At 33.1% G+C, this 17,779-nt stretch overlaps 1 pseudogene; it reads right to left on the bottom strand.

The window, feature by feature from the left end:
* Positions 1 to 8,045: 8,045 nt before the first annotated feature.
* The window catches only part of LOC143390115 (testis-expressed protein 9-like), a 29,141-nt pseudogene continuing 19,407 nt past the window's right edge, over positions 8,046 to 17,779 (bottom strand).

Genomic DNA, 17,779 nt, shown 5'->3' with positions numbered 1-17,779 from the left:
CAATGGACTTATTAATGAAAAATTTGTATGTAATTAATAAATTTCATAAAATAGTTATAAATTCTAGGAGAGTAACTGGATGTCAATTTTTTTTTGTGGGGAGAATTATTGTGGAGGCAGGAGGATAATCTTATAATCCTGATCACCCCAAAATGACCTTTATTCTTTGTCCTAATGGCCCCAAATGACCTAAATGATTGTTTCAATCATTTGGAAAATATTGATTTAAGTTTCAAAAATTTTATTGAATAGATTTCATTGTTTTGGATAACTTAACTAACCTCTTCCTTTAGAATGCAAGATAAATATTTCAGTTTAATTTTGTTTTAAAGAGGCTTTTGCTGTTTTCTATAGGGGAAAAGAAAAATAAATAGAAGTATGAAGAATTTCAAAGGGCTTGTTTAAATGACTTAACTCCAAATCTGGATTCTTTCCTGACAGATAGAATGTTCACTGATTAGCCATAGAAGAGAGGCATGAAGAACTGATTCCATGTATGAGTCTAGTAGAGCTTAGTCTCTTCACCTTTAACCTCCATCTTATTATAGAACTGTTTTAGACAAGAGTAGGGTACAATATAAATTCCTTTCCTTCCAGGAAATTGTAATTATAAAGTGGAAGATCCCAGATTCCTATCACAAGTTCCTGCTCTGGATCTGATAAGTCAGGAAATTAGGTCTAAGAATACTTATAATGTAAAGTCATATTTTTTGGAAAATATTGATTTAAGTTTCATAAATTTATTGAATAAATTTCATTGTTTTGGATAACTTTACTAAACTCATGTCTGTATATTTGTTAGTCTTAAAGCATTTAGTGCAATATTCTGGCATTCAAAAAGTAACACAAAATATTTTTCTTATAGGGAATATTTGAAAAAAGGATGATATTGATATGCTTGGTGAAGAGTTTAGGAAAGCGTTTCAGAAAAGGAAAGAAATTTGTGAAGAAAAGTGATACCATCAAACTTGGTAAAATCTGGATTTTTCTGTACATTACCACTAGATGTCAGCGTAACTATTGTTTTAGAGTTAGAGTAGGAATGTTTTCTTGCATTTTCTATCACTGTATTTCATAATTTATAAACAAGTGTCAGATGAGTATTTTAACTGAAAATTTATTTTACATATATGCATGCATATGTGCTCCTAGGCTCCAAACCTAGGAGGCTAGCTTCTCAGTACCTGTCCTACTGTTCAGAGATTTTTTTTTTTTGCATCCCATCTTTTAGACGGTCTATTTACCTTAGTTTATACCAAGTTCTAGGTTCTAGTGAACTGCCTCCATCTCTAGTTATGTTTAGCAACTTTACCAATTTGGTTTGCCCAGGGAAATGCATATTTAGACTTTGGTTTTAAAGTACATTTTGCTGTCAAATATAAAAGAGGAGAATAGTAAATAAAGAGAGTAAGAATTTAAAGTGCTTTATTACCAAATGAGCTTGATCATCATAGGTACTTAAAAATCTCTCTAGTTCATAAATGAATATAAAATTATTAGAACATAAATAATTTTTAATTGACAGTAAATTTACATGTATTTATCATGTTCAACAGTGTTTAGAAGTATAAATACATTGTGCAATGATTAAATCTAGCTAATTTACACATATATTAACTCACATAGTTACCATTTTTGTGTTAAGAGCACATAACAACCATTTTTTGCATTTTTCAAGAACATAATATATTGTCATTAAATATAGTCATCATGCTATGTAATAAATACCTTATTCCTCTTAGTTGTGATTATGTATCCTTAGACCAACATATTTATATGTCCCCTCCAATCACTCATCCTTGCTGCAGTCCAGCAGCAGCAAAATAACCTAGGGGTGAGGAGCAACTTGTGTACATTGATACAGCAGTAGTGGGAGCTGCTTATTGTAGGACAGGAGGGGTATATATACATTACACACAGCTTATCTTAATTAACATAAACTAGATACAGCAGTCAACCAATAAGGAATATTCACACTTAATGGCTCGCTGGCGTTACTTCACAAACCACTCCCTCTGGCAAAATGCCAGGCGCCGTCTTGACTTGTTTACAGACCCTAACACATCCTCTGGCAACCACAATTCTTGTCTATACTTGTGAGATTAGCTTTCCCCCCTCCCCTCAGAAACTACATGAGCGTGATTGAGATCGTGCATTGTCTTTCTGTGCCTGGTTTATTATGATAACATAATGTCCTCAAGGTCATCCATGTTACTGCAAATGATGGCATTTCATTCTTATTGTTTGTTTGAATAGTATCACATTATGTATATTTATCACATTTTCTTTATCCATTCATCCATTGTTACACATAGGTTAATTCCATATTTTGATTATTGTGAATAGTGTTGGAGTAAACACAGGTGTGCACATGTTTCCTCACCATATGGATTTCATTTATTTTGGATATATATCCAATAATGGGATCACTATTTTTAATATATGAGGAACTTATATACTGTTTTCCATAATGGCTCTGATAATTTATATTCCCACCAACAGTGTGCAAGTTTTTATTTTTTCCACACCCTTGCCCAGTACTTGTTGTTATTAGTCTTTTTGGTAAACTCCATTCTAACTAGAGCAAAGTAGTATCTTGTTGTGGTTTTTATCACATTTCCATGATCATTAATGATATTGAGCATTTTTTTCATATACTTGGCTTATATGTGTTATATGGGAAACATCTAATTATGTCTTGCCCATTTGTAAAGTGGGATTTTTTTGTATTGTTATTAAATTGAATTCCATATGTATTTTAGATATTATCAGATGTATACTTTGCAAAAAAAGTTGACATTCTGTAGATGTCTCTTCACTGTTGACTGTTTATTGTATAGAAAGCTTTTAGTGTATTCTAAGTTCATTTAACTCATTGCTTGTGTTTTTGAGGTCATATCCAATAAAATAATTGGCCACCACTAACCAGATCAATGTCTAGAAGCTTTTCCACTGTTTTCTTTTAGTAGTTTCTTAATTTCAGGTATTACGTTTAAGTCTTTGATCCATTTTGAATTAATTGTTGTATATATTGAGAGATAAGGGTCTGACATTCTTCTGCATGTGGATATCTGACTTTCCTAGTACCAGTATTTTGAAGAGACCGTCCTCTCCCCATCATGTATTCTTGGCATCTTTGTTGAAAACCATTTGGTTGTAAATGCATTAATTTATTTGTGCTATTTTTTTTACCTTGGTCTATGTGTCTGTTTTTATGCCAGTACCATGCTGTTTTGGTTAATATAACTTTGTAATATGTTTTGAAATCAGGCTTTATATGCCTCTGCCCCCCGTCCTTATGTTGGCTATTTGGGGTCTTTTGTATTTACACATGAATTTTAGGATTTTTTCCTATATCTGTGAAGAATATAATGGGTGTTTTGAGGTGGACTTCATTGATATGTCTCTTTGGGTGGTATAAACATTTTAATAATATTTGTTCTTCTGTGAACATGGAACATCTTTCATTTTTTTTCAATTTTTTTCATTCAATATTCTGTAGCTTTCAGAACAGATATCTTTCACCTCCTTTGTTAAATTTACCTTTTTTTTCTTTGTTTGTGATAACTTTTGTAAAAAAGGATTGCTTTTTTTTCCAGATACTTTGCTATTAGTGTATTGAAATGCTACTGATTTATTATGTTGACTGTTGTATCCAATAACTTTACTGAATTTATTTGATCTAACAGATATTTGGTATAGTCCTTAGGGTCTTTATATATAAATCATTTGCAAATAAGGATAATTTTTCCTTTTCAATTCTTTCTCTTGCCTAATAAAATGCCCTAGCCTAGGACCCCCACAGGTATTTTGAATAAAAGTAGCACAAATGAGCTTCCTTGTCTTTTTCCAGAGTTTAGAGGAAAAGATCAAGTTTTCCATTTGGTATGATGTTAGCTATTTTGTCATATGATTTTGATTGTGCTGAGGAACATTCCCTCTATACCTAGTTTCTTCAGCATTTTTATCATAAAGGGATATTGAATTTTATCAAGTATTTTTATGCATCTGTTGAAAGTTTTTGTTCTTCATTCCACTAGGGTGATATGTTTATATATTGAATCATTTTTTATTCCTGGAATGATTGCCACTTGATCATGGTGAATAATGTTTATGTACTATTCAATTTGATATTTTGTTGAGTTTTACATTTGGTTATGCCTTTTCTTATTTTGGTATCAGAGTGATGCTAGTAACTCTGAGTTGAGTTTGGAAGAATTCCTTTTCTTTTCCTTTCTATTTTTAGGAACAGTGAGAAGAATTCCTATCCTTTAAATGATTGGTATGATTCACAGTGAAACCATCAGTGCTTTTCTTTGAAGACACTCATTATTGGTCTGTTAAGATTTTGTTTCTTCATAATTGCTTTAGTCAGCTTTTTCATCACGGTGACCAAAGCACCTGACAAGAATAATTAGAGGAAGAAAAGTTTATCTTGGTGGAATCCTACATGATCCCCTTAATTCTAGCATCTTGCATTCGTGCAGAACCACACAGTTGATGCCAAGGTCTCCTGCCGTCTTGAGCAGCAGTCTCTAAGGACTATGGCTGTAAGCAGCCTGAGTGGCTGAGCAAGGTGAAACTACTTCCTGTCCCACCCCCACCCTGCAAGCAGGGTTCACGCAGGGTTTCTTCTCAAAAGAACTTTTGCATCCTTGAGCCTGACATGGTTGTCATCTTGTCAATTTCTGAGCTGTCCTCAGAACATCAGTCTTTCCTATTGTTTCTGAGTAATTACCAGTGTCTCTTTGATAACCACACCTTCCTTAGCCCCAGTTTTACTCACACTTCTCTGACCAAGTTTTTCAAATCTTTGCTTTCTGCTCCTAATTATCACAGTAAACTTGGTTAAAAGCTTCCAGTAATATCCATGCCACTGCCTGAATGCTGTGCTGCCTTGAAATCTCCTCCATCAGATTAATTAGTCCATTATTTTAAATTCAGCCTCACAAACAGTCTTTGAACATGGGCAAAATGTAGACAACTTCTATAGACTGTAGTTTAATTTCCAGTAGAATCGTTCTCTGAAACCTCATGAGCCCGATCTTTACTCTCCACTGTCCTGTGGACATTCTAGTCTTGTGAAACCCCACCAGATTCACCCATTAGGTTTGCATCTCCAAACTTTAGCAAATTCCACCCTCCAAGAACTAGCTCCAAATGCTTCCAAACCATGTGACCAGGTTAGTCACATCAATGACCCTACTTCTCAATACCGATTTCTGTTTTAATCAGTATTTTTGGCTGCTATAACCAAAAGAGCTGACAAGAACAATTTGAGAGAAGGAAAATTTTATTTGGCTGATGGTTTCAGAGGTCTCAGTCCATAGATGGCTGGTTCTGTAGCTCTGGGTCCAAGAAAAGGTTGGACATCATGGCAGAGGGTATGGTGAAGGAAAGCAACTCAGAACATGGCAATTAGGAAGCAGAGAATATAAACCCTAAAGGCCCAGTGACCTGTCTCCTCCTCCCAGTTAATCCATATCAGAGGATTAAGCCATTATACCTCTCATAATCCAATTGCTTCATCTCTGAACAATGGGAACACCTCATATCTAAACCATAACAATAATTCAATCATAGTAGGTTGTGTGCATCCAGAAATTTATTTCTTGTAACTTATCCAACTTGGTGGCATATAACTGTATTAGTCTTATGATACTTTTTAATGTCTTTTTCATCTGATTTTGAATCTTTTATTCAACTTTAGTCTTGTTCAAGTTTAGATAACTGTAATCTTTTCCAAAACCAACCTTTTTTTTCATTAATTTTTTGCACAGGTTGATTATCCATTATCTGAAATGCTTTGGACCAGAATATTTTCATATATAATATCTTGGAGGTGAAACCCTATCCTAAACATGAAATACATTTTATATTCCATATGCACATACCTGAAGGCAATTTCTTACAGTATTTTTAGCATAACAATGTTTTAACTACAACCTGTCACATTAAGTGGTTTTCATTTGTGGCATCAGGTCAGACAAAATGTCTTGGATTTTGGAGGATTGATGATTTCGGATTTTTAGAGTAGGGATATCCAACCTGGCTCATTTTCCTAGTTCCAGTTTCCCTTATGTCTATCTTTATTATTTCCTTTCTTGTACTAATTTTGAATTGAGCTTGTTTTTTCTAATTCCTTGAGGTGCAATTTTGGTGTTTTGAACTATTTCCTTTTGAAATATGCATTTACTGCTTTGAACTTCCCTTAGAAATGCTTTAGTTTTCATTTTTCCTCTCAAATTCAAGATTTACCTTTTCCTCACAGATTGCTGGTTATTCAGGAGCATATTTTTTAACTTCCGTGTATTTGTAAAGTTTCTGAAGTTCCTTCTGTTACCAATTTATAGTTTTATACCATTGTGGTTAAAAAAAGATACTTGATGTAATTTTATTAAAATTTGTTCTGTGGACTAATGTGATCTATCCTGAAGAATGTTTTAAGTGCACTTAAAAATATGTATTTTGTTCTTGGATGGAATTTTGTTTTTTAGAACTGAAACTCAAATTCAATTTTTGATTTTTCTCTCAATTTATCCATTGTTGAATGTGGGTCATTGAGGTCCTATACCATCTTTCCCTTCAGATCATTTAATAAAAACTGCTATATGTATTTAGGTGCATACATATTTGACAGTTTCTTATTAATGCTCTTGATATTACATAATGACCTTTAATCTAGTTTGTGTTTAATGTGTACTTTGACATAACTATCCTAGTTCTCTCTGTGTGAAATATGTTCTTGCCATCCCTTTACTTTGTGTACATCCTGAGTCTTAAGGAAGTGTACGGGTGGATTTTGTTATTTATCCATTTAGCTCCTCTTATTTGGAAAATTTAATCCATTAACATTCCAGATGATTATCATCAGCATTTACTACTACTGTTTTGTGATTCTGCTTTCTTGATCTTCCATTCTTAGGGCCTTTGTGGCTGAGTAATTTTCTCTAATTGTGTTTTTGTTTTGTTTTGGTTTGGTTTTTTAATTAATTTTTTATTTATATATGACAGCAGAATGCATTACAATTCTTATTACACATATAAAGCACAATTTTTCTTTTTTTCCCCCCAGTGGTGGTGCAGGGGATTGAACCCAGGGCCTTGTACATGCTAGGCAAGCACTCTACCAACTGAGCTATATCCCCAGACTCTAAAGCACAGTTTTTCATATCTCTGATTGTATACAAAAATTCACACCAATTTTTGTTTTCATCTATGTAATAATGTCCATCACATTCCATTATCATAATTGTATGATTTGATTCTTTTTAGTGTACTACAGGCTTTTGCTTTGTGGTTATTAAAGAGACTTGCACATATTTATAAAACAGGTTATTATGTTAAACTGATAACTTTGATCACATAAAATTGCTGTATATTTCCACTTTATATATTTGATGTCAGATTACATCTTTGTGCCTATATACATCTCAGGCTTAACAAATTAATACTTTTAATTTTGCCAGTAAACCTTCTTCATACTAAACATACATAATTTATATGTTCCACCATTACAGTCCTCATTGGTTCTGGTGGTATTAGGAGCACTTATAGCAGGCCCACTTCAGTAAAACCCAACACTGGGCAGATGTCCCCTTGACTCCTAGTGCCATTTAGGAATTCATAGTCCCTGCAAGACAGACAAGTCTGCTAGCCAGTGCAGCAGACTTAGATTATGTACAAACCTCATCAGTAGGCAGACAGACCTCAGTGCCTGTAGGTTTCGGGTGCCAAATATTACACCTGTGGGAAGGATCACTGGAGAGTCCTATTCTACCATTTGCTCCATCTCCCAGGATGTAAAATATTTTTAAGTGCAGTGGTAAAATATCAAAAAGGTCATAAAAATTAAAAATGGTCGTAAGAAATAGATTAAAAAATTCTTGCTGCTTTATTTTATACAATATTTCCTTTTTCATTAATAATTACATATGAGAAAAAGTTTTATATCCCCACATCTAAGTTAGGAAATCTTTGAAGATTTTTGTGAAATTAAAAAGTTTTAACTTTTTAAGTTATAGAGACTAATTGAAGTAGATCATTCATGAATTGCCCCATTCAAGTGCCTTCATTAATTCTTCTTCAGTGAAAGATAGCATCTTGGCAGCTTCAATGTGCATCTGTTTAAAAAGAAATCAATATTGTCAGACAGATATCAAAATATAAGTTTGAAAAACATGCATTTTAATAAGCAAATATTTGAAAACCCTTTCTTATCCCAACAGTAATACTGAACCAACCTACCATTAAAATTCAATATTGTATAATGCCTTAAAAATGAAAGTGGGAGTACTTTAAGGTTTGAAAAGTAAAATAGTCATCTAAATAGTTATTGTTATTGTTATTCTATATTTGGCAAATATTTGTACCAGTCCCATTTCCCATGTAACTAATTTACTTACATGCTACATTATACAAGCTTATGTATAACAGATTTTATTTAGATAAAAATTTGTCTAAGGATACCAAAATGAAACAAAGTAAAACTCTAATACAAAGGTCCCGATAATATCTATAATCCTTCATTGATACTCACCTTCTGCCTTTTTAAAACATCAATTAATTTTAATTGTTTCTTAAACCCTATCATTAATTCTCCTTTTTGTTTTTCTAGCTTCTTGTTTTCTGATTTTAACATTTCAATTTTTTTGTGTTCTTCATTTGCTATATCCTACAAAAGAAAAATTTTTAGTATGTAATCTTTATATTTTTTAAGTAAATTATTTTATTTCACATCAGTAATAAAAATTATTGATAGCTTTAAATCATGATCAGGTCAAATTAAAAACTTGTATTGAATGAACTCGGAACAGGTAACAAATATTTGAACCCCAAAAATACATTTCAAGGCATAGATGAGTAATCACTACTAAGCAAAATATGATCTTTAAACGATATACTGGTTGAAGACCTCATTCACCTAGTTTTTACTGAATGTACTTAACCAGTTCATGGGTTCACAGGGATAGACCTCAAACAAAAACAGTAGTCTTCTTGGACTAACAGTACTGCCAGGATGGTACAAATTTCTATGTGGGAATCCTTTAAAAAGCCCTTGAAATCTGCATACATACATACATACATCTTTATAGGATAACGTTCTTGGGAACCTGTTTAAGGGAACAGGTATAGTCTAAAAACTTAGTAGAGAATTCATGCACTGCTCATAAGGGAGACTACCTCATAGTAAAATCGTCTTACACAATGCAAAAGAGAATCAGTGAACATAATCTCTCTGTATTTGAAATACTGAATTGTTTGCTCTTTCATATAATAATAAAATGATACCAAAAGGAAATCACTGATACTTTTAATTTTGCCAGTAAAAATTCTTCATACTAAACATTACATGATTTATATAGTCCTCCTTGACTGTGGTGGTATTGGGGGCACTAAGAGCAGACCCGCTGCAGATGTCGCAACACTGGGCAGATGTCCCAACATGTCTTCAACACATGAGCCTTTGAGGGACATTCAGGATCCAAACTTTATAGCACATTCAAACTACCAGTGGGTCAAAGAAGATATAACTATGGAAATTAGAAAATCAATACACCAAAATGTATAGGATAGAATATAAACATTGCTAATACTAATAATGTAATGCTTATATTAAGAATGAAGAAGATCCCAAACCAACCTAACTTAATAATTAAGGAACCAGAAATACCTCAAAGCTAGCAGAAATGGAGAATAATAAACATGAGAGCAGAAATAAGAGAATAAAAAAAAAATCAAATGAAACAGTTGGTGCTTTGGAAAGATTAACAAATTAATGAACCTTCAGGTAGACTGATGAAGAAAAGATAAAGAGGATTCAAATACCTAAAATCAGAAATGAAAGAGGGGGCAATACAACCAATTTTACAGAAATAGAAAGTATCATAAAAATATTATGAACAGTGTAGCTAACATTTGGATAGCCAAAATGAAATTAAAAATTCTAGAAACTTAGCCTACCAAAACTGAATAATATAAATTCTGAATAGACCTATAATTAGTAAGGATACTGAATGAGTATCAAAACCCTTCTGATAAATAAAAGTCCAGAACTGTCTGGCTTCACTTGTGAATTCTACCAAACATTTAGGGAAGAATTAACACCATCTATCCTTAAATACTTCCCTAGAATTGAATAGAACACGTCTGTATTCTACAGAAAACTATAAGCCAACATCCCTGATCACATTAAAAGAATTATACATGGTGACCAAATAGAATTTATTGCTAGAATGCAAGGATAATTAAACATTCAAAATCAATGTTAACATACCATATTAACAGAATGGAGAAACCCCATATTGTCATCTGAATTGATGCCAAAAAAGTATTTGACAAGATTCAAAAGCTTGTGATTAAAAAATTAAAAACCCGGAAAGAAGGAAACTATCTCTACATAACGGAAGGCTATATGTGAAAAGACCACATCTGATATCATACCCAATGGTGAAAAGCCCCAAAGCTATGATCAGGAACAAGAGAAAGGCACCGATTTATGTCCCTTCTGCTTTACATAGTACTATAAGTTGTAACTTGACCAATTAGTACAGAAGAAGAAAGACATCCAAATTGGAAAGAAAGAAGTAACATTGTTTTTCATAAACAACACGTTCTTATTTGTAGAAAACCATAAGAAAAAACTATCATAACTAATAGATGAATTCAGTAAAGTCAGAAATGAATTGTTTCTATATACTAACAATGAACATTCCAAAAAAAGAAATTTAGAAAACAATTCCATTTAAAATACCATCAAAAAGAATAAAACACTAAGGAATAAACTTAAAATAGAAGGTAAAAGACTTACATGCTGGAAGAAACTAAAGACAAATACATGGGAAGACATCATGTGTTTATGGATTGAAAGGCTTAATATATTGTTAAGATGTCAGTAGCAACCCAAAGAGATCTACAGATTAAATTCAATTTTTATCAAAATCACAGTAGTGGTTTTTGTAGAAATAGAAAAATCTTTCTTTACATTCGTAGGACACCTCAAGGAACCCCAAATAGCCAAATTAATCTTGAAAGAGAACAAAGATAAAGGTCTCACATTTCTTGATTTCAAATCTTACTACAAAGGTACAATATTAGAACAATGTGGTGCTGGCATCAAGACAGACATACGGATCAATAGAATAGAATAAATCTTAGAAACAAACCCTCATATATATATGGTCAAGAGATTTTTTAAAAAAGAAGAAGAAGGGAAAAGATAATCTCTTTAACAGAGTGGTGCTGGGGAACTGAATATGCACATGCAAAAGAATTCTTTCCTGATCTCATGCTATGCAAAAATTAACTCAAGTGAATCAAAGACTTAAGAATAAGAGCTAATGCTATAAAACTCTTAGAACCCTAGGAGGAAAAGATCATATCATGGGATGTGGCAAGAATTTCTTGGCTATGTGATATTAAAAGTATAATAATATTTTCATTAAATTATTGTAATATATTTCTCTAAAGAATACATATGAAGGGCTAAAAAGCACATGAAAACATGTTCCACATCTTTTAATTAATAATTAGGAAAATTCAAATCAAAACCACAATGAAATAAAGCCTCAAACCCATTAGGATGACTACTATTTAAAAAAAGAAAAAAAAAGTAGATGATAGGAAGTATTGGCAAGGATCTGGGGAAATTGGGAAATTTGTACACTCTAAGTGGGAATGTAAAATGATACAGCTGCTATCAAAAACAATAGCAGTTCCTAAAAAAATTCAAAGATAATTTTCTCTGATCCTGTAATTCCACTTAAAAGAATTGAAAGCAGTTTCAGATATTTGTAGACCTTGTTCATAGCAGTACTATTGAGGACAGCCAAAAACTCGGACACAACCCAAGTTTTCATTGACACATGAACACACAAAATGTGATATTATAAATATAATGGATTATTTTTGCACCTTAGAAAGCAATCAGATTCTGACTCATGCTACATGGGTCAACTTTGAGTACCTACGTCAAATGAAGTTGATTAGTTACAGGAAGACAAATACTACTGTATGATTTCATTCATGTGAGGAAGAGTCAGAAAGCAGAATGGTGCTTGCCAAGGGCTGGGACGAGGGTAAGAGGGAACTACAGGGTTTGTTTTTGCAAGATGTAGAGAGCTCTGGTTATTGGTTGTACAACTATATGAATATATATAACAATATTTTATTTTAAATTTAAAATGTTTAAAAGGGTAATTTTCATTTGTAGTTTGCCATAATTTAAATGTTTAAATTTACTTAGTGGCAAAAAGGAAAGGATAGTGTAAAAAAAGTATACTGCTAAAAGGTTTACATTATTCATAAAATTCTATATTACCTGATAAGTTAAAGATGTATATAATGAATGCTAAAATGCACACACAGAAGTGGAGATGAGACAAAAAGGGAGATCATTTCTTAAAATTAATTTTAAAAAAGAACATAAGGAATAAAAACAAACAGCTAGTTAATAGATTTCATTCCAACCATATTAATAATCACATTAAATGCAAAGGTGTAAGTACCCTAATTAAAAAGTTAGATACTGTCAGATTTTAAAAACAAGCCAGGCATGGTGGCATGCCTATAATTCCAGCAACTTGGGAGGCTGAGGTCCTAAGCAACTTAGCAAGATCCCATCTCAAAAAAAAAATTAAAGGGCTGGGGAGGTGGCTCAGTGGTTAAGCACCCCTGGGCTCAATCCCTGGTACAAAAAAAACAAAATAAAACAAACAGAAAACAAAGCTCCATTATATGCTGTCTATAAGAAGAAACAAAGTAATTATAAGGATGGAAAAAATAAGATAATGCTAACAATTAACATAAAACCTGAGTTGCTTAAATATCAAATAAAATAATATCAGAACACAGTCTATTACCAGGAAATAAAAGTTATAGTATTATAAGGGGTCAGGTTCATCAGGAAGTCATACAATCTGAATGTTAATATTCATAGTAATAGAGCATCATTGGAGTTTCAAAATACATGATGCAAATATTAATAAAACTAGAAGAAACAGACATATTATATATATGTATATATATACAAGTATACTTAGAATCAGTACCTCTCTTAATCCTCGATAGAAGAAGTACACAGAATATATGTAAAGATACAGAAAACTTGAATACCACCATTAAGTAACTTGACATATTTGACATTTATAGACTTTTCCACCCAACAAATGCAAAATGCATATTCTTTTAAAGGACACATGGAATAGTTGTCAATTTAAGCCATTAATTTTGAATCAAAAGTCTCCATGAATTTACAGTGATATAAATGAGACCATATATATTCTCTGTCCATGATATAATTAAATTAGAAATCAATAAGGATGGTTAAGGAAAATCCCAAAACATTTAGAAATAAAATGGCAAACTTCTAAATAATTTATGAGTCAAAGGGGAAAATTAGAAAGTATTCAAAATAGGATGAATAATTTTAGTTTATGGGATGAATAATTTTAGTTTATGGGATGTAGGAATGCACAGAGGAAAATTTTAATGATTAAATACTTACATTAGGAAAGGTTTCATTTCAGCAGACTCCACTATAAGAAATGAGAACAAATTTAACCCAAAATAAAGAGAAGGAAATAATAAAAAAACATAAATCATAAATAGACACAAAATAGATAAAAATCAATGAAATCAGAATTAGTAAGTCTTTAGGGAGACTGATAAGAAGCCAATTACCAATAAAAATAGAATGAAGAAGCTGGGGTGGGTACAATCAAAAATAAGAATGTAAGAGGAATATTCAAAGGATAATAAGGAAAAATAGTATAAAAAAAACTTCAAGCCAACAAATTTAACAACATAGGTAAAATGAACAGATTCTTTGCAAGATGGAAACACCAAAAACAAGAAAATACAATAGCCTCTATATAGAATGCTTCTTTAACTACTGAATAAATTGAATTTGAATTTTAAAATAGTTCCATAAGAAAACCGTAGGTCCATATGGCTTCACTTGTGAACTATACCAGACATTCAAAGAAAAACATAATAACTCTACAAAAGCTTTTTCAGAAAGTTAAGCATTTCCAGAAAAACAAGTTGGAAATTAATTCCATGACATAACTTACATGCTTATACCAAAGCAAAAACAATGATCTTTTACAAATAAACTATAGATGAGAAAGAATTTATAAGAAAAGTAAAACAAGGGCTGGAGGATGTAGCTGATTGGTCCAGTGTTGGCCTAAAATGCAGGAGGCCCTGGGTTCAATCCCCAGCACCACAAATGCAATCACACACATACCAACTACAGACTAAAAGTATGTTCCCATATGTACATATATTAAAAAACAAAAAGGTCTCTAAAATTTTCACAGTATTTTTTTGGTACCCGGGATTGAACTCAGAGGCACTTGACTGCTGAGCCACATCCCCAGCCCTATTTTATATTTTATTTAGAGACAGGGTCTCACTGAGTTGCTTAGCACCTTCCTATGCTGAGCTGGCTTTGAACTCGCCATCTTTTCCCTCAGTCTCCCGAGCCACTGAGTTTACAGGCCTGCAGATTTTCACAAATTTAACCTAATATTATATAAAGGGGATAACGATACATCTCAAGTGAGGTTCATCCCAGGAATATGTTTGTCTTAATATTTGAGAATCAACCAATGTTATTCGTCACATTAATAGGTTAGAAGAAAAATATATTATTATCTCAAAAGAACAAGAAAAAGGAAACTGAAAAGAAATCCTGTATGCATTCCTGTTGAGATCTTCCAGGGAACTTTGGTCAGTTTTTCTATAGGCCATAAGTTAAAAATGTTTTTATTTTGCCAGGCACGGTGGCACAACAGCCAGCGGCTGGGAAAACTGAGGCAGGAGGATGTTGAGTTCAAAGCCAGCCTCAGCAAAAGTGAGGTGGGAAGCAACTCAGTGAGACCCTGTCTCTAATAAAATACAAAATAGGTCTGAGGAAGTGGCTCAGTGGTTGAGTGCACACAAGTTCAATCCCCGGTACCCACCCCCACCCCTGAAAATTTTTTTATTTTGAAAGGGTTAGATGAATTTAAAAAAGAAAGCCAGTGGAGACTACACAAAAAGGAACCATACATAGCCTACAAAACCTAAAATATTTCCTAGTTGGCATTTTACATAGTCTGTACAGAAAATCCTAAGGCTTCTAGAATAAGTGAGTCTAGCATAATTGCAGATGTATACAATGTACTGAAGTTAAAAAGTATTTTTCTATTCTAGTAACAAAGATAAATTTGAATTTAAAAAGTATTTATAGTGACATCAAAAATATAAAATACTAAGTGATAAGTTGACAAAAAATACACAAGACCTACATATTAATATGTATAAAATATCGCTTAGAGGAATTGATGGCCTAAAATACAGATATTCTCTATTTGTGATTTAAGACACAATATTGTCCAATTTCCCAAAATTTATCTATGGATTAATGCAATGCCAATCAAAATTTCAACAGAAATTGTTGTGGAAACTGTTAAGGTAGTTCTAAAATTTATAAGAAAAGGACCCAGAATAACCAAGCAATTTATTAAAAGAAGAATAAAGATGGAGGACTCACTGATATCAAGACTTATATAGCTCTAATCAAAACAATGATTAGCATAAAGGCAGGCATTCAGACCAATTAAATAAATATTCCCAGAATAGATCCGTACCTATCTGAGCAATAAATTTTCAACAAAAGTTTCAGGACAATTCAATGATAAAAGAATTATCTTTTCAACAAACAGTGCTGGAATAAATGCCAAAAAAAGCCAAAAAAAACCCCAAAAAACCTTATGCCTTTTATCTTGCATCATAAGGAAAAACCCCAAACATAAAAGCTAAAATATAAAAGCTAAAAGATACTCAACTTCTATAAGAAAACAAATCTGTTACCTTAGGTTTAACAATATAACTTAGACATTCAGCAGGAAAAAAAGTGTATGTCTATATAAAAAAATTATACATGAATGTTCATAGCAGTTTTTGTAAAATAGGCCAAAATTAGAAACAACCCACTTGTCCAACAGTTAATGGATGAACAAATACTGGTATATTTATACCATGGGTAAAAAAAGTTATTAAATTAACTATTTTCACAGGAAACAACATGGATGAATCTCAAAATAATTGTCCTGAATAAAAGAAGTCACATTGGAAAAAAAATTTAAAAGAACACAAAATTCTAGAAAATGTAAAAACAAGTTACCTTGGAATGGAGGATTGTAAAGGGACACAAACTTTCAGGGGTGACAGATATATATAATGGGTGATTATTTCATAGGTATACAGTCAAAACTCAATAATTTTACAGTAAATATGTACAGGTTTTTGTAAATTGTATTACAGTAGGTATATTAAAATAGACATATTTAGTTAAAAGAGGCAAAAAAATAGTTCTGGGAGTTAGCTAAAGCATAATTTTAAGGGAAACTACCATTAAATGCTTTAGAAAAGAAGAATTTAAAATCAATGATCTAAGCCTTCAACTTAAGAAGTTAGAAATAGAAGAACAAATTAAAACCAAAGCAAGTGGACAAAAGGATACAATAAAGAGAATTCAGTGAAATAGCAAACAAATTATAAAGAAAATAAAGGCAAAAATTGAGTCTTTGGAAAGAGTAATTGGTAAATCATTAACAAGATGGAACAATAAAATATAAAAACACAAGTCAATCTTATATTATGGTAAGTGAAAGAAGCCAATGAAATCAGACCAGTGCAGTCTCTGAGGGGCCTAGAAACAGAAACAAGAGCACTTTCTGGGGAAATGTAAATATTCTATAAAGTGGCTCATTATACAGATAAGTAGGACTATTATGGTGTGGATGTGAGGTGTCCCCCAAAGGCTCACATGTGAAACAATGCAAGAAGATTCAGAGAAGAAATGATGGGTGCCGCAGTCTGGCTGGGCACAATTCAGGAGCCACTTGTCAAAAGAAACTAACTTTATTTTTAGAACCACACAAGATAAACAAAACAGCTCCTCAGGAAAAAACCCTCAGAGCCCAACTGCCACCACCGGCTTCCCACAAGCCACACACCCCCACACCTTCCTCCCACAATCCTCCTGCTCTTGAGGCCGATTGGCTGGGTCGCATGGGCGGAGCCAAAAAAGTCCCCCAATGAGCAGCTCCGTGGTCTGAAAGGGCAGGGAAACAGCCCAATGAGCATCACCGCAGAGGAGCCAATCAGCTAGATGTTGCTGGGGCCGCTGTGAGCCAATCATCAGCTGGTAGTCTGAAAGTTTGCTGGAGCCCCTTCGGCTGTGGCTCTCAACATCTCCCCCTCTCTGTTTAAACAAGAAGCATGTGGCTTAGGGACTGTGTCTGCCTTAGGTTGTCCAATAGTACATATGGTTCTTACCCGTTATTGGATGAGCTGACCTCAAGGCGTCAGCCTCCTGTCTTAGGTTGGTACCATAGTAATTGGATCTTACCCGTCATTGACTACCAGTCCAGTATACAGCCACACCTGTGTAGAGGTCTTCGTACCAGCGGGGGGGTGAGGTTCTTTGCCTCACCTCTGTTGGCCCCCAAATTTTAGCTGAACGATCATGACAAACAGAAGGGAGGAAGATACACCAAGCCAGCTGACGGCTCCTTTTGGAAAAATTGTACCACCGATGACACCATCAGCATAAATACCCCAACACTACCAGAAGTTGCTGTACCAACAGATAGTTCACAATGCATACAAGTGAGTTCACAATGCATATAAGTGATACATAGTCCAGGCAAGTTCTGCAAGCAGTTCAGTGATGGCTATTGCAGAAGCTGTAGATTGGTTTTATCTTTGTCTTCATGCACTGGGATGA

This window comes from Callospermophilus lateralis, unplaced genomic scaffold (genome assembly GCF_048772815.1).
Source record: "Callospermophilus lateralis isolate mCalLat2 unplaced genomic scaffold, mCalLat2.hap1 Scaffold_147, whole genome shotgun sequence".
Taxonomy (NCBI): Eukaryota; Metazoa; Chordata; class Mammalia; order Rodentia; family Sciuridae; genus Callospermophilus; species Callospermophilus lateralis.
The sequence above is the reverse complement of the archived record's forward strand: the minus strand, read 5'-3'. Positions and strand labels throughout refer to the sequence as shown.